Source organism: Emydura macquarii, unplaced genomic scaffold (assembly GCF_026122565.2).
Source record: "Emydura macquarii macquarii isolate MOO-44397 ecotype Brisbane River unplaced genomic scaffold, CSIRO-AGI_Emac_v2 contig_2897, whole genome shotgun sequence".
Lineage (NCBI taxonomy): Eukaryota > Metazoa > Chordata > Testudines > Chelidae > Emydura > Emydura macquarii.
This window is the reverse complement of record NW_027133034.1, coordinates 16,253,411-16,276,998: the sequence shown is the minus strand read 5'-3', so window position 1 is coordinate 16,276,998 and position 23,588 is coordinate 16,253,411. Positions and strand designations below refer to the sequence as shown.

The following is a 23,588-nucleotide window of genomic DNA, read 5'->3' as shown; positions in this document are numbered from 1 at the left end:
GCAAAGAGACATTTAGGTTAATAGATGCTTAAAGTTGATCTTCTTATGTGGTTTATCATTTCAACAGTATATTTGCTTCCCACTCTCGCTGTATTTATTATACTTTGGAATCTTTAGACCAGTGTCAGAGTCATCATCCCCACTCTGGTCCAGAGAGCTTCATCAGAAAATATTATTCCACCTGGGACTGTGTTATCTTTTCCAAAGAGTGCCCTTCCACCCCATGCCAGGGGCTCTAGGGGAACCACAACCAATGGGAGCAGTGCAGGTTGAACTTCACTGTCAGGGAAGGTGGAGGTAGAGCTGGTGCTAGAGCCAAAGTTAGAAAACTTTAGAAATGAATAGCTAAGAGTCCAATTCATATTACAGAGCAATTTCCAAAAAAGAGGAACAATTATTAAGTTTTTTTGGATCATGCAGATTGTTCAAGTCCCTGCTAGACGGTGGAAGTAGACGGGATTCTGAAGGGAAGTGTTTTGAATTTGGCAGTTAGGGAATGCTGTGGGACTGCAGCTACTGCTCAGTGGTTAGCTGAGAAGGGGAGAGAGTGGTGATGTAGCAGAGTCTGACACAGCATTTCCCCACTGCCAAATATTGGTACTGCTAAATCCAAGCCTTCACAAATCAGAAGACAAACCAAAATAAGCCCCTGTGATTCCCTTGTTAAGAACCCTGGGGTGTTCTGCAGTGATGGCTCAATTAAGTGATGGCTCAATTAAGGGCTTGACTTCAATGAGCTTTGGATCAAGCTACAACTGTGGAATGTTATTTCAGACTCAGACATGTCATTGCCCCCTCACAAGCAACCAACCAGCCTCAGATTCTCTTTAGAGCCCTCAGATTTTAGCCAGTTTTGTGACCGTGAATGACCTCATAGTGTTAAGTTTCTATACTGCTGTTAATTCAGAGACCTAATGAAAACAAAGTGTCAAAAACTCATTTTATTCTTAAAAAGTAATAAAGGATTCTGAAGTCAGTCACATTAATTATGTAGCAGTCCAAGGAGCCAAGCAACTCTGTAAAATTTTCAAGAATACCTACGTGATTTAGGAGCTTAAGTCTCAGTGAAAGTCAATGTTCAATGCAAATACAAACACTGTCTTCAGCATATCCAGATATGAAAATGTAGCGTGAAGTTCATAAAGACCAAGATTCTAGAATGATTTTTAAAAAATCACAATTTTTTCCAGTAAAAACAATGGAGATAAATTAACGTATTTTATTTTAGCTGCCTGACTAGATTTCTGGTATATTTTTTTTATATGGAAAAATTATAGGACCACTCAATATTCTGCCAGTATCCTAGCAAGTATGGTTTTATATCCATATATATGTAATCTTATTGAAATTAATTCTGCAATCAATTGCAAATTTGTATTACCTGTAAAATTTGTAAAAAGAAATTTTCTAGTGAACATACAGATAAGCAACTGTTACTTTGAGTTTCACTAAAAATGTAAATTTGATGCTGTCTGTTCTCTCATCACTGCCAATGACACAACACTATTAGCTTCCTTTTTAATAAACCCATAATGGACTGTCTAGCTGAATGAGAAACAGCTAGTTAACACTCAACACAAGCAAGACAGAGGTGCTGCTTGTGGGTAGAAGAAAGTAGTTTGAGAATCTAGCTGGTGGCTTGTGCATGCTTATTATTCAGGAAGCATAGCTGTTACTTTTGAAATGGCCCGAATTTGCGGGTCACCCTTGACTACCTCTCTCCGAATGGAGGCCAGTGCTTCAATAATGGTCAAGAATGCTTATTACTGGATACTGCTTAACCAGAAGTCCACCTGCTTCTCTCTGATGCAGATTTCATCACGGTCATTCATCTATCCATGTTATCCAGCTAGGCTATTTTCATGTGTTCCTAACTGGACATCTCTTGAAATTGATAAAAGAGTTTACAACAGTTGCAAAATAGAGCAGCTCACTAATTTCTCAAGGCCCTGCTTCGGCAGGCCATCCCTACTCAGCAAAGCACTTATGCATGTAATTAACTTCAGGCACCTGCTTAAGTCCCATTAAGAAGACTAGAGCATATGCTGAAGTGCTTTGATGAAGGGGATGGGCTTAACCACTTCTTGTATATTTTGCTGAACTGGAGCCGTACTTCTCAGAATAGGAGTGAGGGATTTATTTATACCTGCCCTCCAAAATCTAAATTAGCTGCTGATCCTCCATAAGATACATTTCAAAATTTTAACATTAATATACTCAATCATTTCTGCTATATGCACTATAATTTGCCTTGTTAAAATTTAATGAAGTTTTCCAATTAAGTGTTCAAATTAGTGGTAGTATCACTTTCTGAAGCAAGGTATTAATTTCAGATACAAAATGTCACACTTTCAATTTCCTTCCAGTACAAATTAAATGAAACACCACTATACACCTACACTAACTATGGCTCAACTCTCCAGTCACTGCATGACCTTTACCCTGCAAAGTATATATGCACATACTCAATTTTAAGAAAATGAGGAGTACCAAAGTAAATGGGATAAATCCCATGCTTAATGATAAGTGTGTGGCGTAAGTGCTTTGCTGGATCAGGAACCACAAGAGTAACTCCCGGTGGAGTCAGTGGAAGTTACTCTTATTCCTCACTCCTGCAAACATGCCCAGGAATAGTCCTACTGAAATACATGGAACTACTCACCTACATAAAGTTAAGCACAAATGCATATATAGATCAGGCCAGATGGTGTACTGGGCCCTGGAACTACTCATGCTTAGCCCTAGGTCTTTCAACAAAATAAACTGCGATTCATCCAGTTTAACTAGTCTTTACTGCCAAGACTTTAACTAGTCTTTACTGCATTTCTATTGGGTACTTTGAATCTAAGAAACAAGAGCCAGAGGAAATGCTTACTATTTTGCAGTGAAAAGATAATATCACTGTATATAAGCAGATAGATGCCTCTTTTTTTTCTTTTGTCTTTTCATTTGCAAAGAAGGGGAAACATAATATAATCGACTGTAAGGGCAAGTATCATGTCTCCCATCAGAAGGAAATGGATGCTGAAATTCATCAGTTTTATAATTCAAACAAAAGTTCAAGACTTTTAAAGAAATCTCTCCGGCAACATGGGGGATTATGTCAACATAATCAAAACCAAGCAAAATAATAAGCGAAACGAGCTGCAAAGAATTTCATCTAGCATTGTGAGCAATTAAATTACATAGAATTGTATTAGTTGTTTAAATCTATCATTCTTTAAGATAAAAGATATTTGGAATGCAAGTCAATTAAAAGATTAATGAATACATAACTTTGTAGAAGGTAAAATGATGGAGAGGGAAAGGATACCATAGGGCACGATCAGCATTTAAGGCTGCATCTTCCTTTGTACAGCTTTATTTCTGCATTCTTCCATTTCAGAACATTGGCCTCTGTATTACACAAGAAATCATATCAGCCCACATACCTAAAACCTTCCTCAACATAGCTTTCAAACACAGCTAGATAGTGTGTATTGTCACTTCCATGACATTTTGTGCAATTCCACTTTGTACAAACTAAAGGTTGACAAATTATTATAGACTGAAAAGTTTCACACTGTCTCATTGAAAACAAAATGTTTACTGTCTGATAAATTGGATTGTTTTGATTTATTGATGTGGTCAAATGTTTACATAATTTGCTGCTTAGGTTAACTGTGTGATGCCCTGTATGAGGCAATGATTAGATGTAGTGCTATAATCTATATTGATATGAACCAAAATAAATTGTTGGACCAGAGTTATTCTGATGGTTACTGTCGGCTAGAGGTCTGCTTGGGTCTAATTTTAAAACCTGACCCAGACCTGAACTTGAATCTAACCCTAGAATGTCACGTTCTTTTCAGATCTGTCCTGGACACAACACTTTCCCCCAAAACCCATATCAATGTTGCTGTCGCTGCCTCATCCTTGGGGCGTGGCCAGGTTGGGGCTTCCTGTTCCAAGCCCTTGCTGTCTTGCTGCATTCTGTGCGCTGAGGAGCAAGAGGTGCTGAGATTCATCAGAACACTCACTTTGCAGTACACACGATGCAGCAAGACCGTGGCAGCCAGCAGGAGCTGGGCAGACAGCCTCTACTGCACCAACCCAACAAGCAGGAGGAGGTGATCAGAGTCCACTCAGTCCAGGCCTAAGAAGATGTAGTGAATGATGGAGGAAGTAGTTAGCTCTGCATGGCAGAGGTGCGTTCATGAGATCTGTGGATTACTTTGAGGTGTTGACAGAGCTGGGACTGTAATTTGTGGAGATCTATGTTTTCTACCCTTTCATGCGTGTGAGGAAAGAGAAACGGTACATGTGTACCTTAAGGATGAAGTATGCATCATTTCTAGGCAGAATTGTGCAGGTTATGTCAGTAGCAGGGCATAGGGCTTTTATTGCAAAAGAAACTGTCAGCAGTGAGGTGGAATGAGAGGATTCTAATGCTTTAATGATGGTTAAATAAAAGTGTAGGTTGAGATAGCATCCTGTGAGTAAGTGTAAGAAAATTGTAAAAAGCTGTGAAGTGGTTCTTAAATTGTATACTTGTAGTATTCTTTCTGGAGAACTGGCTAAGTGTGTGAGAGTGTACGCTAGTATCTGAAACCTCCTGAATCAGAGTGCCAAGGGGCAGTGAGGGTATGTGCATACTGAGGCATTCTTCCAAGAGAGTATAGGGATGGTGGCTGGGCACTCTTTTAAAAAAAAGTTTTGCCCTTTAAATAGCGTTAGATGGAATCATCTGTATCAGGTCTGGTCTACATCAGAAAATGAGGTCGGTTTACGTTGGTCAGGGATGTGAAATCATCCACACCCCCTGAGAGACGTAGTTAAGTCAACCTAAGTCCCCATGTAGACAACACTAGGTCGACAAAATAATTCTTCCATTGACATAGCTACTACCTCCCTGGGAGGTAGATTATTTACACTGATGGGAGAATCCTTCCTGTTGGTGCAGGTAGCATGTACTCTGAAAAGCTACAGCAGCACAGCTATGCCACTGGAGCATTTTAAGTGTAGACAAGCCCTCAGAGTGAATGGGTTGTAAAAGGAGGTGAAGAGCTTGTACATTTCCACAACTGTGAGATTAGTAGAGTAAAGGTATGTGTGTGTTAACAGGGGGGTATGGGGCACTGCTGAAAGAGGGTAAAGTTCAGTTTGCATGGGCAATCTTAACTGTGCATTTCCTGGTTTTCAGAAGTTTGAGTTTTCTTCAACTCAATGTTCTGCAAGGGGAAAGACATATCACCAAGCAATCTGAATGTCATTTTCTGCCACTGAATTCTAATCTAGCATATGAATTGAGAGCATAAATTGCTGTACGAAGATTATTTCCTATTTGCATACCTCTTCAATACTTAGCTCAATAAAGGATTAGGATGGAGTTTGTAGGTTTAGGTCAGAACCTCATTGTTAACTAAATACAACAGGCTAAACCCACAAAGGCGTTTAGATACCTAGCTGTCCCTTTAGGTGCTGAAGTCCAAAATTTAGATCCTTAAACTTCCATTGAACCCTATAGGCATCTAAATCCCCTAGACACATAATTTCCACCCATAAAGTCCCCTAAATTTCAGCCAGCAGGCATGTGCAAAGCCACTTAAGTCTTGAGACTGCCAAGCTGCTCAATGCCTAAGCCTCAGTGGGATCCTCAAGCTATATGACCTATGCGAATAGTAGCTGGGTCAGACAAAGAGTGAGAATGACTCGATAGCCCCATGGTCAGGCACTTCCTTGACAGGTTAGAGAGTCAGGTTCCAGTCCCTGCTCCAAGGACTATTTAAGTATTTTATACAAAGTGGAACAGCTTCAATAGGAGAGATCGAGAGACCTACTCCATAATACCCCATAGTCCAGTGATTAAGGCACTCACTTGGGGGATCAAAACCCAGGTTCAAAACCTTCCCTGGAAACAGGCAGAGTGAGGGTTCGAATCTGTTTCTCCCACATCCCCGGGGACTGCTCTAACCAGTGGGTTATAGAGTATGAGGGGGGCATCACCACCTTCTCCATTTTTGCAAGAAAGGGTTGACCTGGGCTTACGCTTCTAACTCCAGGAGAGGGGTCATACCCAAGTGGAGATATCAAATCACAAGTGGAGATAAGTGCCAAACCCCTTGGAGGGACTGGGCTCAGATCACACCCGTCAGCATTTCCAGCTGGCTAGCTTAGGAGGCTGTCCGCACAATGTGCTGGCTTTTGTGAATCATATTCTTAGGTTTCTAACTTTCCCCATGCATTGAATAAGGAGCCCGGGCACTAGATAAGAGAGAGCCTACTCTTAGACATTGGAATGCCGCGTCTAAGTCGCCTTTGGGGATCTAGTCCAAGGGGCTTGAAACTCAGCTGGTGTAAACTAGTATAGTTGCATTGGAGTCTCATGTGAAAATTTAAACCAGCTGTGGATCTGGCCTGTAGGTTTGTTGTGGTGTGAGTGTGAGTGACATCTAGCTTCCTTTGGTATCTTTTTAAAGTTTATTTTCTTCCACAGTAACATTTTGAATAAAAACCTGAAAAGGAAAAAAGTCCTAGTGAAAGTGAATGAGCTACTAGAATATATTTTTAGGGTATGTAGGAGCCATTATGGTCTATCCTGTATAACTCATTTAAAGACCTATATCTGATTCTATCCTATTCTGTTTAGGTTTTAATAACTTAAATCAAAATCTCTTGATTCTGGAAAAAAAAAAAAAATCAAGCTTTTCAAAATTAGTGTTGGAGCAGGAGTAAAATTCAATGAATGACTCTCAGCACTAAATTGGCATATAGATGGAGGCACTTGAGCACCTTTTTCCATCATTCTGCTTTGTCTGCTCCATTTTTACAATTGAGCATTGTAGTGAAATTTACAAGAAGTAATTGTCACTGTTCACACATTCTCACCTTCTAATCCAGTGGTTCTTAACCTTTCCAAACTACTGTACCCCTGAAGCCTGAGTCCCACCCCCACGGGGCTGAGGCATGTAACTTAGTTTCATGGAGCCCCTGTGGCTCCAGGCAATTGCCTTTCTTGCCACCCCCAATACCAGCTCTGCACTTGCGACCCCTCTAAAACCCCAGGTTAAGAAACACTGTTCTAATCAATGGTTGTGAATAGGCCTCATCTACTCTAACTGAATGGACTTTGCTAACACCTACCCTCCCCATTGTTGTTCCTTACCCTTGGATGTATATATATACCCCCTATCTGACTTCTATTTCTTGCAACTGATGAAGTGGGTTGCAGCCCATGAAAACTTATGCCTGCATAAATTAAATTTGTTAGTCTTTAAAGTGCTACAGGACTCTCGTTGTTTTTACAAGCATCAATTTCCCTGATTTCCCTTTTACACTCCACCTGCTTTCCAGCTTTAGTAACAATTTTAACAAATGTTTGTTGTTTGAAGGGGAAGATTTTTGTACCAGCATTCAAGCTGAAACTTACATGGTTTGGGATTTCACATGACCCTGGAATTCACTAAGATTTGGGGAATATTATTAAAGACTTGGGCAGGCCCAGGACCCTCTTTCAATCTCTCTGGATTCTGTGATCCAGCAGAATCTATCAGCCATTTGCCTTGTGCTATCTACTGGCATAAGAAATATCTCTAAGAAGGGTAGAGCAGGCAGCGTGCCCATTTCCTGCAGCAGGAGCACTGGGAAATGGTCCTTTTGTTCTGCTGCCATTAAACGCTCTTTACTTTATTCTGGGGCCAATGAGCCCCCAAATATACTCTCTTACAAAATCGACGTGTTTCATTGGAAGTTGCTTGAGGCTCATTTGGAATTCCTGAGTTCATATGGATCTGAAAACTCCATGTGAACTTCAAGAAGTATGAACCTACTTAAACCAATTTCGCCAGTTTCGGTTCAGCAAAAACTAAAACCTGTAACCCCAAATCAGTGGATTTCACATAGGCACATTTAAGTGATAATTTTCGTTCTGTCACAGGAAAAGCTAAACATGTATGAGTGTCACCTGGCTACTAAAATACATCCAGAACACAGCAAATATCTGCTGCTACTTATTTTCTCATATAACTACGACAGATACAGAATGGTGTGCAGAATTATTTGATGAAAGTAACTGTAGTTGTTTTGTTTATTCTGCATTTACCATTACCATATTACTGTATTAAAATCAATAAAATTTAAAATAAAAACATAGGCAATATTTTCTAGGTATCCATCAAAAATTTCAGGTAACACACAAGATTAATAAACATAAATCTATTAGTGCTGCATTATTTCAGTTACTGACATTTCTTAGTTTCTAAGACTTTGAGCTATAAAATGGGAGTCGGTATTCTGAATTTATGAAAATCCATCTCTATGAAAATTCATCACTGGTAGTTTTTCAAGGATTTAGTCAGAGCTCATCTGACTGATTTTAGTATCTTGCAAAAGAGAAATCTCCTTTCAGCAAAGACGCTATATGCTGTGATGAGGATGAGAACTGTTGTTGGCAAAGGAAGTGATTGGCTGTACAGTCACAGTACAGTTGCGGCTTTAAATTTGTCAGAGTTGCTTTCTTTTTAGAAAATGAAGTACGTGTGTTTAATACAATTTTGTAATAGGTGCATTTTAAAAATAAAAATTGAAGAATGAGAGATTCTCCAGGTCACTTTCACCAGAGCGGTTAAAGCCCAAGATAGAGCAAAAGACTGAGATGGAATTCAAATGACGGATAAAAAAAGTATGAACCAAAAGGAAACTAAGTACAGAACCAGGATCATCCCTACCACTATGCCAACAAATGAAATACAAGACTTCGCTAGCTTGATGGTTTTTTTGCAGGGATGGAGGGAATAGTTTAAATTCTATTTTAACCTGTGACATTTCATCAAGAATCATCTTTTAAAGGAGCTGAGAGAGGAAACATTCTTCTCCTTGCTCCGGAAGGAGAGCAACTCACAAGAGCCATCAAGCAGGCTTCACATCTGTTAGAGAACAGAAGCTCTTAGGCTATGTATAGATGGCTATATGCTACTTCTAAAGGAGTACTTCTGCCTGGGCAGTGACCATGGAATAATAATATCTGGCCCTTATATAGCATTTTTTAATCATGCACATTAAATATTATAAAAGGGCCTGTGGCAGCCCCATTCCCAGCACAGAGTCATGAACTCCATCTGGCTCAAATATCATATAGCAACTGAGCTCAACGGGGTGGTGTTGAAGGATACACTGAATATTCTTTCATTTGTCTTTCCTCTTGCAACCTCTCAGTGAATGCTTAGGGTCAGACTGTGGCTGACCCAGTGCAGGTGTGCAAGGAGAAAAGAGGGTGCAAGAAGCCTACCCCAAGCTTTGTGTAGCTGTGCAAGAGCCAGTCATAACATGACTGGAGACAGTAAACACTGTGCAGAGCTAAGCCCATCCCCAAGAATTCCTCCTGGGAACTCCCACATGTATCATCCAGGGTGGACTGGGACTTTGAGTTAAAGTTTAGCCCTGCGTCTCTCTCTCAGTAGTGTGAGGGAGCACCACTGAGGCAGAGAATTATAAATTGGTTGCAGGTTTACAGGGCAGATTCTCAGCTGTTGAACATTCATATAGCTTCACTGACTTTAACAGAGCTATGCCAATTTACATCACATGAGAATCTGGCTCTAGATCTCCACAGTCACAGCTCTACCCAGAAGTACAGCCAGGAAAGAATGAGGAATATTAATACCATAAAAAGTCCAGTGTCCCCAAACAAAAAAGGACACTGGGACAGGGAGAACCCCCTTCCCAGGTAGAAATTATGTCTCATCCTTTGGGCCAAGATATAATGATCTGTCTCCCCATTCAATTGTGACTCAGATCTGTGGAAACTTCCAAGGGTTTCATGGTCACAGAATGAGGAAGACAGGCCACTCATAGGTTAGGAGGTGAAAAGTACAAGAGACAGGGAGCTCTACAGCCCAATTCTCTCCAGCAAGTCAATATTTTCCCAGAATAATTTGGTCCAATGTGGAGACAGTATGATTAAACTTCTATACTCTGGCTATCTCAGAAAGCCCTAAAAATTACGTTCTGGATAGTCATCCTATCTGAGTAAACACATAAGTTTAGAGTAGATAATATTTGAAACCGGAAGTATTTTATTTCTGCAAAATACCCAATGGAGATTTGATTGGTTATTCTCATAGAGTCACCAGTGCATTGCTTTTCTGCATTTAGATGTTTATCTGTCCATAGAAGGAAAGGTCTGTGAGATTGTTACATTTTCCATTGCAGCTAGCAGACACTCAGAAGCCACACAGTTTAACCAAGAGGCAGATGCGTACTGTCTGTTGCACTGTGAATGGCCAAAGACAAAATACTAGGGTTGGCCTCAGGGATAGACCGTTACTTCTTAATTTTTTTAGAAAATGAAATAAAGATCCTTGAAGCACACAGAAACAAGAAGCTCCATTAAAAAAAAAAAAAACCACAACCCTGAAGATTTCTCAATCACAACAGAAATAACAACAGCAAGAATCCTTAGAGGCCTCTAAGATTTATAATCCATTTATCCATAACAATAGCAGAGAATCTTTGGTTTGCCTAAATTCTTCTTCAAGAATTGTTAGGAATATTCAGGTCACGTGACAATGTTTAAACTTTTGATATAATGACACATCGACATGCATGGCTACACAAACAGAGGTGAAAAGCCCTAGACAACGTCTCTTTCTGGAGTTGTTCCTTGTACAGTGGATCCCTACATAACTAACTAGCCTTCCTTTCTGGGATTCAAATACAGTTCTAAGAGCAACAATCCAGTAGCAACTAAGAGAAGTTGATTACAGCACAAATCTCATACCACTGTAGGAGCCCAGTGTGTTTCCCTAGCAACCATTGCTTAGCACCCCACCAAGATTCCATCCAGACTAATGTGGAGTGAGGGTCAACGGATAACTTCCGGACAGGCTAGGAGAGGTGTGAGGGAATGGGCAGAGGATGCATAACAATACAGATACACCAGACCAAAACTCCATGCAGAGCCACACAGGCAAATGTGGAGGGGAGCCACGGAAGATCTGTCTTCCCCAGTCCCCGGGGAACTATCCTGTGCAAAGCCTATTTACTTAAAGACAGATTCTGGCACTCTTACTCACATGGAGTAGTATCTTAATCCACGAGTAGTCCTATTTATTTCGATAGTCTAATCACGGCATAAGGCGCTACTAAGCATGAGTGTGATAATCTTATCCTTAATCTTTTTACAAGGAAAAGCATTTGGGCCAAAGTGAGAAGGAGAATAAAGTACCATAACAGAGGACAGGGATACATAATGTGTGACTTTAGAAACAGCTGCAGTCCGTAGCCCCTAACCTGCCCTACCCATGAAACAGCATAGTGAAGACCAAGCTATAAACTGGTGTTTTACTTATGTTCACTCAGACAACAAGCAGTATCTATTATTGTGGAGAACAGAATAAATCTGTAACAATTTTACGAATGTGTTGCCTAGCTATTAAGATAACCCCATCTGGCTCTACGCTGGCTACTGGAATGTCTGACTGGACTGGTTCAATTCAGTAGTTAGTATGGGCCTGTGGAAAAACAAGCAGGAAACAAACAATGATTAGAAATAAGATATTTGGTGGGCAGGGGAGAGGGCACAGGAGGGGAAATAATTCAAGGGTCCTTAAGAAAAACAATGGGTGGGCTATTAATTGGGAAGCGCCTACCCACCCCAGACCTACCTCCTGCCAGATTACCTGGATTATTTTTCCAGGGCTGTGGCCTAAACTCAAAAGGATACTGAACTGTAAAAAACCCTGCCTAGAGATGGGGATGGAGAGGAAGTGGTAAGTGAGCAGCAGCTGCTCAGGGAAGACACTGCAGGAGAGAGCTGGGATAAAGAAACTGCATTAGAGTAGTCTGCCCCTTCTAGCTCAGAAGAGGGGGTACCTGGACTAAGTGAAATTTACCAAAATGTGCAAGGAAAGGATAAAACCCAGGCATGCATGCCTTTTGTTATTTTAACACTTTGCTCTGCTTGTTATATCCTTTCAGGTGAATAAGCAATACATTGGTTTTTAAAAAGATATTTGAGTCACTTTAATCAGCTGCTGGACACAGGCTCCGGCAGGGAAATTTTTTGCAGGTGCCAAATACAGTTGGGTCTGTCAGGTTACCACAAGTGGGAAACGGGGGGCCTGCAGCCCAGAGATCCAGTCTAAGAGTGACTGACTCACAGGATGAGAGGTGAAGGAAGCAAAGCCTGTTAACAGAAGGCTGTGCTTGAGAGGGACAGCAAAGGGATCTAAAATTCACCACGTCCTGTAACTGTGACAATAACCTAACAAGGAAGATAGAAGCATAAGCAAATATTATGGTTCATTTTCTTTTCTTTTTCTTTTCTTTTTTTTAATGAAAATATATAAGCAAATTAGAAGCCACCACAGATTGCTGGCAAAGTTTCTAATGAGGCAATCAGTGTTGCGTACCCTTGCCATAAGACAAAGAGCGTAATATCAGGGAAGTAGACCTTTACACACAGACTGAAACCATACACACATCCAGAAAGCAGAACTACAAAACAAATTATGCTAGAGTTTAGTGGCACATTAATTACAGTCACAGCTAATACTAATTTAGAAGGAGTTACAAAGGAACTATGTCTGTGCTCCCTCCCCATCCATTATGTCCATCTGTTGCCTCATATTTAGGGACCATCTTTTTTTCTAATTTATACAATATCCAGAACAACCGCTCTGGCACCAATAGATGCTACATGATTCAAATAATATGAACATCAGTAAGGAAAAGAAACAGTATTGCTGAAAGAAACCTGTGGACAGCAAGTTACTCTGCTCTTGCAGCCATAATCACAGGAGTAAAGGGACTGAATTGTAAAGGAAGATTAAAAGAGCATGGCTACCTGGCAATAAAGTGGGGTTTTGATTGATAGAAGTCTGCAAATATTTGAATGGTGTAAAAACAAGGATATAGAGGAATTTAGTGTGATGCACAAGGATATAGTTGGGAGTATTGGGATGAAATTAATAAAAAGGAAAATGCAGGTTGAAAAAATTTCCACCACCAAGATGTAGCATGCTGTGATGGTCTCCCAAGGAAATGGTGTGAACCCTCACTGTTTGGCTCAATTAAACCTAGACTGGACAAAACAATGAATATATACTGATGAGAAAAGTCTATCTTAGCAAAACATTATCCAATAGATCTTTTACACCTTTAACTACCATTTATCTGATTACATATTGAAGAGAAATTTGAACAGCATTAATATGCATCTTTTTTCTAAAATATTTGATGCACGATGACTGCTTCCCATATTGCTCTTCCAAAGGAATTGGATACTGATTTTGAAGACTTCCTTTGTACTCTAAATGATAAGTCAGTATGTGTAGGATTTTGGCCTAGTTAATATTCTTACAAGCAAAACTAGCTTATCAGCAAACAGTATTCCAATTTTTGGTCTAACAACTAGAGGTATATTTTCTCCTTATTACAGAATTACAGAACATGCAAGCAAGGATTTTTATGTCCATTTTTTCTTATGAATTTAGTTCCACTCTAGGAGAAAACATTTTGTAAAACTGTTAACTTGAATACACTGAATAATACTATACAAATGTATATATATTACATGTATTGTAAATGAGAATATGTATAATTACGGGCCCAATTATGCTCTAGTCAAAGTTATGGTCAGAGCTAACACTGACTTCAACGGGAGAAGGTTCAGGCTCATTGGACCTGATCTAAAGCTCAAGATCAATGGAAGACTTTCCATCCACTTCATTCAGACCCATAGTGAGCAACTGTGACATACGCTAATATTTTGAGGTTTTAAATAACAAAGACAGAAATGTTTGCCCAAGGCTGAATCTGAATATACAAGGCATAGTCTCAGAGAGGGTTGTTCAAGCCAAGTTTAATTTAATACAATTCATTCTATGATACAACTGCCCCACTAGTATGTGCTCCCTGAGAACTCTCAAGAAGAAATCTGGCATACTAGACTTTATCCTGGATGTTCTGGCTATTTTATCACCCCTTTGCACCCCTTCTAACATGCTTAACGATGCCTCGTTTGTCATGTTTGCACCCACTTAATTCCTGGCCATACGTCGTCGTACAGCGAAGTTGTGCCTTTGCTATTTTCTATGCTTTATGTTTAGGCACAGCCTCAATTTAACAAAAATGCAAAGTACAATGGCACAGAAAAGAAATTAAAAAAAGCAACAACCAAAAAGGACACAAGTAAAGAGAAAAGCAAACACAAAACAAGTGAAAATAAAACCACCAACGTAGCTGAAATGCTAAACATAGAAACCAAAAGAAGCCATTACAGCAGAGCAGGGTGAACTGTGATATGAATTTACAGAATTTGCAAAAGCAGTTTAGGAATTAAACAAGAACTTTCTCAGTATATTTGCAAGGAGAAACACTAAGAATAACCATAGTTGTCTATCCAATATCCTGGATATTTTCAGGATCAGAGAGGCAGTGGCAGTAAGTGAAGCACATTTCCTGATAGAGCTTATCCTTTTAAAGGAGTTTAGGATTGTAATCCCTAGGCCATTGTGACAAACCAGTAAAGATAAAATAAGAATCAAACATTCACCCAGAACCTGAATCCAAATCTGTTTTGAGGTTAACTTAAAAAAAAAAAAAAAAAAAAAAAAGTTTGCTGTACCCCTGAGCTTCCCGGGTTCATCCAGGAGAAAAAATTGATGTACTGGCATGGTGTAGGAGAGGAACACTCAATTTCCAGAAAGACCAACCTTGGAGATTTTCAGCCCGATTGCCAAAGAAAAGAATCCTGAGCTGCTACTCTGAATCCAAATGTATCCAGTCTGAACACTGAGGCTGCCTAATAAAGGAGGATCTCACCAGAACCAAAACAGGAGATGGGAGGAAAAAGACAAAACTTCCCTCAAAATGAGAGAGCCTCCAGCAAAAACTGAACATCCTGTTACTTGAGAAAGAACTGTACAAGGCCATTGCAGTGGGTGATATGCGTGCACAACCTTATTTAAATATAGGCCTATCAAAAGTTAGTGGTACATTTTCAAAATTATTCAGTGCTACCAGGGTCATTTAGAAAAATTCAACTGGAATACAGAACACACACCTAATAATAACATGCTGTCCTAAAAAGGGTTTAATCTCTCACCCAGCGAAGGATTTCACAGAACTAGTGTCAGGCTGAGATGTCCAAAGTTGCCCGAAAGGATTTGATTCCCATTCACCTAGTCAGCTTTGAACAGCTCAGCGTTAAATTCAGTTCTAAAAGCCCTAAACGTAAATAATAGTGTTCTCCTTAACTAAAAAGCTATTATCAACCGCCATAACCAGGTATTCTTAACTAAACAAAGTAAGAAGGCTTAAATCACACAATATTTCATTCATTGCACTGAAACTTGCTGTAAAACTGTTTTCTAAAGTGTTGTGTCTCTTGAGATATTTTTCTTCTTTGGGTTGTCTCTCAGATCACATCAAGTCAGATTAATACTAAACTGATCAGGCACCTAAATGGACACCTTACTTACTTTGGGCTCATTATACTGCCTTTACACAGAAAATTACCTTGCTCTGTGAATAGTCATATTGTACTAAGATACAACTCAATGTGAGTAAAAGTGGCAGAATCAGGTCCTTTCCTCATTCAGAAAGATGTTATTGTACACAAGATCTGTACTGACAAACACATTTTGCAGCATCCGACTTAAAAGTAAGTGCAAAATTAAGATGGAACTTGCACAAACAAGTTAGTCTGCCTTCTCATCTCCTAGAACAGAAAGGATTACAGTACACAGTAAAGCTTCTCCAGTGATGTTCAGCAAAGTTTACCAGGAACTATACTTAGTTGGTCTAATTTCTTCTAAGATTAAGGTATCAACAAGAAACAGGTGAGATTAACCCTCACCTGTGTAGAAAGGGTGCGATTTACATTTCCCTATGTCCATGTAGACAGTTATTCTGGCAGAGTTCACTCCCGAAGGAAAGGGTTCCATCAAGAAAAGACAAAAGAAAAAAAAGTAAAAATATTGCTAACAGATGATGTTTTACTGGCTAACAGTCAGATGGTGAACGTCAGGAGTTGGTTTCTTAAGCAAAGTCCACATAATGGCTTCCTTAAGGGAAGCTATCAACCTGCCTCCCTAAAAGAGGCATTGACACTTTCCTCCAACAGGGGAGCCAGTTCTTCCTGCCGGGCCTTCACCAACTGACCAGGACACACGTCTGAAAGACATGTTGTGGAATGAAAGGCTCTAAACCACCCCTAACACTTCAGTGTGTCACTAGTCTGAACTATTCCAGAGAAGACCTAGCTTTGTGCCCTTTGGATATTGTTCTGTTTCCACGCAACAAGCAGCTCAGCTAAAACTGCTGACATTTATTCACTCTATTTTATGAGGCAATCAGAAATAGTTTCATAATGGGAGGGAAAATTCTCTTGATAAAGAGGATGCACCTGGCCCCAGAATGTTCTGGGCCAATGGGCAATCGGTCTCTAGTTTTTGCATTGCTGCTGCTGCAAGAAGCTGCTAGGCTGGGAAAATATTTGGTAGCCAAAAATGTTCTCTTGTGCTGTCTTTTGAGCAAAATTAGCTATTGTGCTGCAAAGTGATCTAAATGTGAATGACTGTACGTTACCCACTACATCAGGTATGGACAATGATTAATACTGGTACCACTGAGGTTCAGCCTATCTTTGCTGCTATGGTGACCTGTTAGATCTCCATAGCCCTCTAGCTTCTTTGTCACCAGTCCGAAACTGTGTTGTGAAATATTCTCAAATATCTATGGTACCTGCTGCTCTTCTTTTCCAAGCTGCTCGCTCTTGTTCCTTCATCTTCTTATCCATGACACTCAGAACATCTTCACCACTGATTGGCGGGTCCCTTGCTTCTTCTTTCTCTTGGGCTTACAATGGTTCTTTTGGTTGCCTGCCCTTGGGGTCATTGAGAGTTGCTGGAACACCAGGTCTTGTTACTTGCTGACTTCACTGTTACAGCTTGACACTTGTCAGAAGAAGCCAATATAGGAATGTGCTTCTAGATTACGGATGTTATGGCCCTTTGCCTTTGTTTGGGCATGGGATGCCTCTGCTAACTAGTATCTGTGCCTACTGTTACTACTACACAGAGAAATATCCAGTGGATAGTAAGATGGAAACTCTGCACTTCTCTTTTGGCATGTTTTTCTGTATGATTTGATTTTTATGTCCATCAGACCCTTACTATTCTTTCTGTCCACACATCAAGTCCAGTTTACCCAGGCATTGCATGACGTACAAAGCCCCCATCAGAAGTGAGAATAAAAGATTTACCTGTCACTCCAAAAGAGTTCCCTCTTCACCAATCACCTTTTCCATACATGGCTCCTTGGCACCCTGACAACCTCAGAGCAGGGAGTCTGCTTTTAACAAAAATAGGTCATAGTTGGATAAAATGACATATTTCCTGTCAATTTATTGGACACTCCTTTGATCTAGAAGGCAGCTAACCTAGTTACCTGATTTTCAAAAATAATCGCCACATGCCACTATCTGCTTTATGGACCTCCTAGCAAAATGCTTCCTAATGAATTGACACATCTTCTTTGACATGAACTAAAATTAGACATGAAGTAAACTTATCAATGTAACAAGGCTTAGGTGTGGATGAGATTTTATATTAAAAAATTCTTCCCACCATGTCAAAATCATCTTTTTGATTGAGTGAATTAAACTGTCTCAATTCACACATCAGAAGGCAAGGACAAATTTTCAAAAGTGGGAGCACAGAAATGCAGGTTTTTATGGATGTTCTAAGAGCATGTACCTACATCGGTGATAGCAAATCAAATTATTGTGCACTTTCCTAATCTTTACACATAAAACTCCCACAACAGATTTTTAATTTAAATGTTGCTGTATCAGAATATAGAATAGTTTTGAAAAACTATCTGTGTTTGGGCCAAATTCTACTCTCAATTAACTAATTTAAATTAAAAATAACTCTGGAGTGTCAGTTTCCCTCTGTGACATTTTAAATTGACAGTAATTCCAACAAAATCAATGGAGTCCCTCTTGATTTAAATGTGTGTAACTGCGAGCAGAATTTGATTGCTGGTGCTCAGTGGTGTACATTTTAAATTAACCACACGGAAGTCTGATTCTGCTCCCAGTTACATCATTTAAAATATAGAGCAACTCCACTGACCTTTCTATGACTATGTAGATGAGGTCAGAATATGGATCTCGATCATAGTTTTTTCTCTCTCTTACCTCAGCAACTTAAAACAACACATAAGCAAGGGGAGAAAAAAAGAGACTGTGTATAATGTGGGGTGGGGAGGAGGGTAGGAGAGGAGAGAAACTACTGCTAATTGTGATGAGGTATGGATTTTAATGCAGTTTTTTAAAAGGCTTAGGAAATATTTCTCTGCTTTATAATCCTTAGGTATCTGTATAATTCTATAATACTTATTTCCCTGGTACAATTTTTATTCTTACACTTTCTGCCATTATTGCACCTGCTTCCCCAACCCTTCTCCACGCACACCGGGAATTTAAGCAGCATTAGCAGCCTAAGAGCTGCTTCACTACAACAGGCTGGATTTTCATATCACAATGCCACAAATCTCACTGCTTTGCAAAAGAATAAAAACATAAGAGGCAAAAGTGCAAGCCAGATGAAATCATGTGCAGTTATACCAAAAAACAAACCATAAAGTTAAAATGGTTTTTCTTCTCTACGCTTTTTTGCAGCGCTCACTTAGTCAATTTGACTATATGGACAGGAAGTTATGACCTATTTTTAACTTTGGAATGTGAACAATAACCAAAAGAGAAGCTAAAAACTTTATATGTAATTTTATTCCACTGGGGGGGGGGGGCGTGTAATATTTTGTGCCAAATGAATATATGTTTCTCCATAATTTTATACTACAGTGAGATCTTGATTGATCTCTCTGGCTTTCAGATGCACTAATTGCACCCCCCTGCAACAACAATGCCTTATGTGCTCTTAGTGGATTCACCCCAGGGAGGGGAACTTTAGTTTCCACTAGGGTTAAAACATTGCCTTAAAGCAATGTTGCAATTGCTCACTTAAAATCACAAAAAAGTCTGGGAATGCAAAACTGAAGGGTACAAATGCAACTTTAATTCAGCTATAAAGCACATAGTAATTTGTGTTTGCTTTTTTTCTGGTTAAATGCATAGCTTTAGCTGTTATTCTTTGAGTGGTAATATGTAAATCATAAAAATGTATGCCATATGAGCAAGTTAATGTTGTTGGCAGCTTAACTTCTGCATTTTCTTTCTGCAGTTTTAACTATAGCTTTGCAACAAAATATCTTTTTGCATTTCCAAAATTATAATACTAACAAAACCAGCCATAATTGCTTAGTGTATTCCTCAGGAGTTCCACTATGCAGACAGTGTGCAGGGCATAAGGACAAGAGGTTTGATCCTGTAAAGCTTAATCACATGATTTGTCTTTACTCATGGGAGTAATCAGTGGGACTACTCACTTACCAAAACAGAAGAGAGGATTTTCAATAAATGAACAGTTAGATATTAAAAAGATGTTCTTGTCATTTCAAATGAAAATAGGATAAGACCTTTGTCATGTGAAATTTCTTTTCTTATAATAAAATGATATTTTTCAGATTACAAGCAAAGGGACTGACTCTGCGAACCCTTGTCCGTGTGAAAAATCTTTACTCGTGTGACTGGACCCATTGACTTACGTGGGATCAACAACTCACACAGATGTGGTATTGCAGGATTAGGCCAAAACTGAATAAAGGATCAGTAAATAATAAATAATATGCCTTCAAGAAATTAAGGCCTGTTTCTTCTGACTTCAACAGCAGTTTTACCATTGACTTCTGTGGGAGCACGATTAGGCACTTATAAAGGAAAGAAAGACAGCAAATGCAAAAGTGCCACTATTGTGAGGTCACTAAAGTTTAAAACTTTGAAAATGAGTTAGTTCCACTCTTCTAACATGTTATTTTTGGCCTTTAGTACTTTTTAAAGACACCTGTTAACTGCTTCCAAAAATAAACTTTCAGTTATTTCTTTTCCAGACTTTATATCAAATTCTGCTCTCAGTTATATTAGCACAATCATGCTGACTTGAAAGTACAAGTCTAACAGAGTAAAATATACCTCTTTGATTTTACTAGGCTTTATTATTTTTTAAGTAGAAACAAAACCTGAAAGCCTTATAAAATACAATCATGGATTTTAATGATCCCTTCAATTGAACATGAAAATCAGAGCAAACAATTTGTCAGTTTAGTCATTCTGATCTTTCTAAAATGCTTTAGAAACATTTATGCCGAGTTGTTTTATCTATACGAGACAAGGCCCTCCTCCTAACCTTCCTCCCCACAAAAAAACTGTCAGAAAATAAAAACACTCATGTCTCAAGCTTCCTTATTTCTGCATTTATCAGACTTAAGCTTAACAAATGGCTAAGAAAGGAAAGCCTCGTAGTTCCTGTAAAAGTAACCCACTCCAAGTGCTCTCAGGCTGTACCAGTTTATTGCCCTGATCTTCTTAGCAAATACGTGCAGGGTCAATGCATGTGGATCAGAATGCAAAATTGGGTCCAAAGGTCCAGGAAATGCAAATATTTTTTTCCAGGAGGGCTTGCAGGAGAAGGCCCAAAATAAAGGATATTAACAAAAATTACAAGTGAGAATGTAAATGACTGGTTGAATTATGGAAAAATTTTCATCACAAGATTTTTTCCAAAACTACCTTATACTTGATCCAATTTAGGGAATCTGACTTTGGGTTTGATCCAGCTCCACTGAAGTCAGTGGTATTTGTTCCTAAGAAAGGAACGCTGGATTGGCCCCAAAATGTTATGTCACTGAACTCACCACTGACACACAACTCACTATATTCCTCCAGTTTTATGTAGCTGTGACTCTACTAGTGTAAAACTGAAATAAATAGTAGTGAATGCATCCAACTCATTTCAGTGTATCTAATAAGTCTACAATCTTTTTCTAGGAAAAAAATCATCAAAGACATTTGACAAAAAAAGAGAAAAAAATTAAAGTAATTTTGTTAGGCTTCAAAAATCTGAACTAATATATTGTATTTAGCATCCCGGCAATAACATCATCCCATGCAAACTGCAAGCATAGTTTGTTTTGTTTACAGAGCAAATCAGCTTCTCAATCACGTATCTAGATATGCTCATTTATTTCGTGTTGAATTTGGACAGTTGTAATGTACAGAGTGCTTTTTGTTTTCTTTCAAACTGGTGTATTTTATTATTTGTTTTCATAGTAAACGGCTAGTGGAATATGCCTTCTTGTATGTCTTTACCCGGTTCATTTTTTCCTCATGAATTTATTAAATACTTTTAAAGAAAAGTATCATGGTAATAATTTAATTTGGCTAATTAATTTGTATTTTTTTTTTATTTGCAGTGGTATGGTGGGTGCTTTTCTCTGTATTATTTACTTCACTGTTTTGCAAATTATACAGCCTATATTTACTTTTCATGTAACAAAAGTTGGGGAAACTTTTGGCTTTACCGGTGAAGGAAATGTCCGTGTTACCCTAGCGATGGGCCCCAACAAAAACTGCACATTTGAATAGCTCACAACTTTTGCTGCCGGCGGGGGCTGTGAATTATGCAACTTGCACCCTCAACACATGCTCCGGCTCTCGAGCCACCACAGCGCGCTGGGAAGCTTGCAAAACACCCTGGGACGCTGCATGGAAAGGGCGGACTGGAAAGGCGCTGCGACGGGCAGTTAGTTACTTAGTCCGCGGGGTTAAAACCCTCTGCGTGGAAGAAATCGATCCATGCCCAGGCTCGCTAGTCCCGGGCCCGTCCGCAGCTGGGTGGGGATTTCCTACGGCTAACTTGTCACTGGCGGTACATGAAGCTTCCCCCACTCGCAGATCAGCTATCGACTGACTCGCCGCTGAGCCACGAAAAGGGAGACACCCTCCGTGTCTTCTCTGTTGGAAGCAACACCCCGCCCAGGGCTCCCGCACCTGCCGGGGCAGGCGGCGGCTCTTACCTAGGCAAGGCGAAGGCGGAGCGCAGCCGGCTGGGATCCTGGCCGAAGGTGCGGCAGCGGCGGCCCGGCGTCGGGGGGGGGGTGGCAGGGAGGGAAACCTCTCCGGGTGCGGCGCCCTTCCCCGGCTGAGCGAGGCGGCGGGGTGTGACTGGTGGCGGCTCGGCCGCTGCAGCGTTCACACCCCCTGCAGGGCGGGTCTCCCTGGGGGATGCCCGGAGCGGCACGACGGAAGCGGAGGGGCAGCAGCGGCGGAGTCCCGCGGGAGTCCCTGCCGGGGCGGGCTGCAGCTGAGACACCAGTCGGGGCCCGCTCGCTCCTCCAGCGCGCTGCCTGCCTCCCACCCAGACCTGCGCCCGCGCAGGGCCACCCAGTGCAACCTTCGCTTCCTCATTTTCTGCGGCAGCCCCGGCTACTTCCTCCCAGCCAGGTTTCAGTTCACACACTTCCTCCTTGGGCAGGACCGCAGCTGCTCCCCCCTTCATTTGCTTAACAGCCCTGACGCGTCCAGGGAGGGCAGCGCATTCCCGAGTCAGGATGCACCAGCTCGGCGCTGGCTGCCTTTGCCTTAGGTGTCTTCTCCTGCCCGCTCCCTGTGAAACACTCCACGCTGTTCCACGCCTCTGCCTCTTCCCTGGGGACGTTGCCTACCACCGGGCCCCTGTCATTGGGGGATCTGCAAACACGCTTTTCTGTCTGTTCCAGAAGAGGTAAAGGAACCCACAATGGGGTTCGGAGAATCAAAATTTAAAAAAATAATACAGGGCTAGAAGGGACTTGGAGAGATCATCCAGTCCAGCCCCCTTGGCTGAAGCAGGGCCAAGTAAACCTAGAGCAGCCCTGCCAGGTCTTTGTCGAAACCTGTTCTTAAAAACCACCCGTGAGGAATTGATTCCACCACCTCCTTAGGTAACATGGCCCAGTGTTTAACCTCTCCTTCTACAGGAGAACCTCCGAGTTAGGAACTGACCTCTCAGCCACACACCTCATTTGGAACCAGGAGTATGCAATCACACAGCAGCAGAGAGGAAAGGGGGGAGGGAGTGGGGGGGGGGCAAATACCTTACAATACTGTGTTAAAGGTAAACTACTTAAAAAAAAAAGTTGAAAAAAAAGATTTGACAAGGTAAGGAAACTGTTTCTGTGCTTGTTTAATTTAAATTAAGAGGGTTAAAAGCAGCATTTTGTAGTTAGAAAGTGTTAATATCCAACCTAAATCTCCCTTAATGTGGATTCAGCCCCATTATCTCTTCTATGTTCAGTGGACATGGAGAACAATTGATAACCATCCTCTTCATAACAGCCTAAGGGCTGTTGAAGTCTGTTATCAGGTGTTCCCTTGCCTCCCACTCCAGCCTTCTCTTCACTAAACATGCCCAATTATTTCAATCTTTCTTGTTTTCCAAACCTCTCAATGTTTTTGTTGTTTTCCTCTGGACTCTCTCAAATTTGTCCACATCTTTTTAAAATTGTGGTGTGGTGCCAAAAACTGGATACAATATTGCAGCTGAGGCTTCACTAGTGCTGAGTAGAGTGGAACAATTGCCTCCTGGATCTTACAAATGACACTCCTTTTCTGACATCCCAGCTTATGATATTAGCACTTTTCACAGCTGCATCATATTGGAGAG

The 23,588-nt window shown here is 40.5% G+C and overlaps 1 protein-coding gene across 2 annotated transcripts in view; it reads right to left on the bottom strand.

Moving 5' to 3' along the window:
- SYK (spleen associated tyrosine kinase) overlaps positions 1 to 22,619 on the bottom strand; it is a 72,241-nt gene extending 49,622 nt beyond the window's left edge. Inside the window, exons 1-2 of one of the 2 annotated variants that reach the window (XM_067568862.1) lie at positions 21,961 to 22,619; positions 17,246 to 17,334 (exon numbers count right to left, since the gene is read on the bottom strand). The gene's annotated coding sequence lies outside the window, so the exon portion shown is untranslated. Of the gene's footprint in view, positions 1 to 15,838; positions 15,928 to 17,245; positions 17,335 to 21,960 lie in introns of those variants that run through there. The other variant, XM_067568863.1, reaches the window with a different exon arrangement.
- Between the last annotated feature and the right edge of the window lie 969 nt (positions 22,620 to 23,588).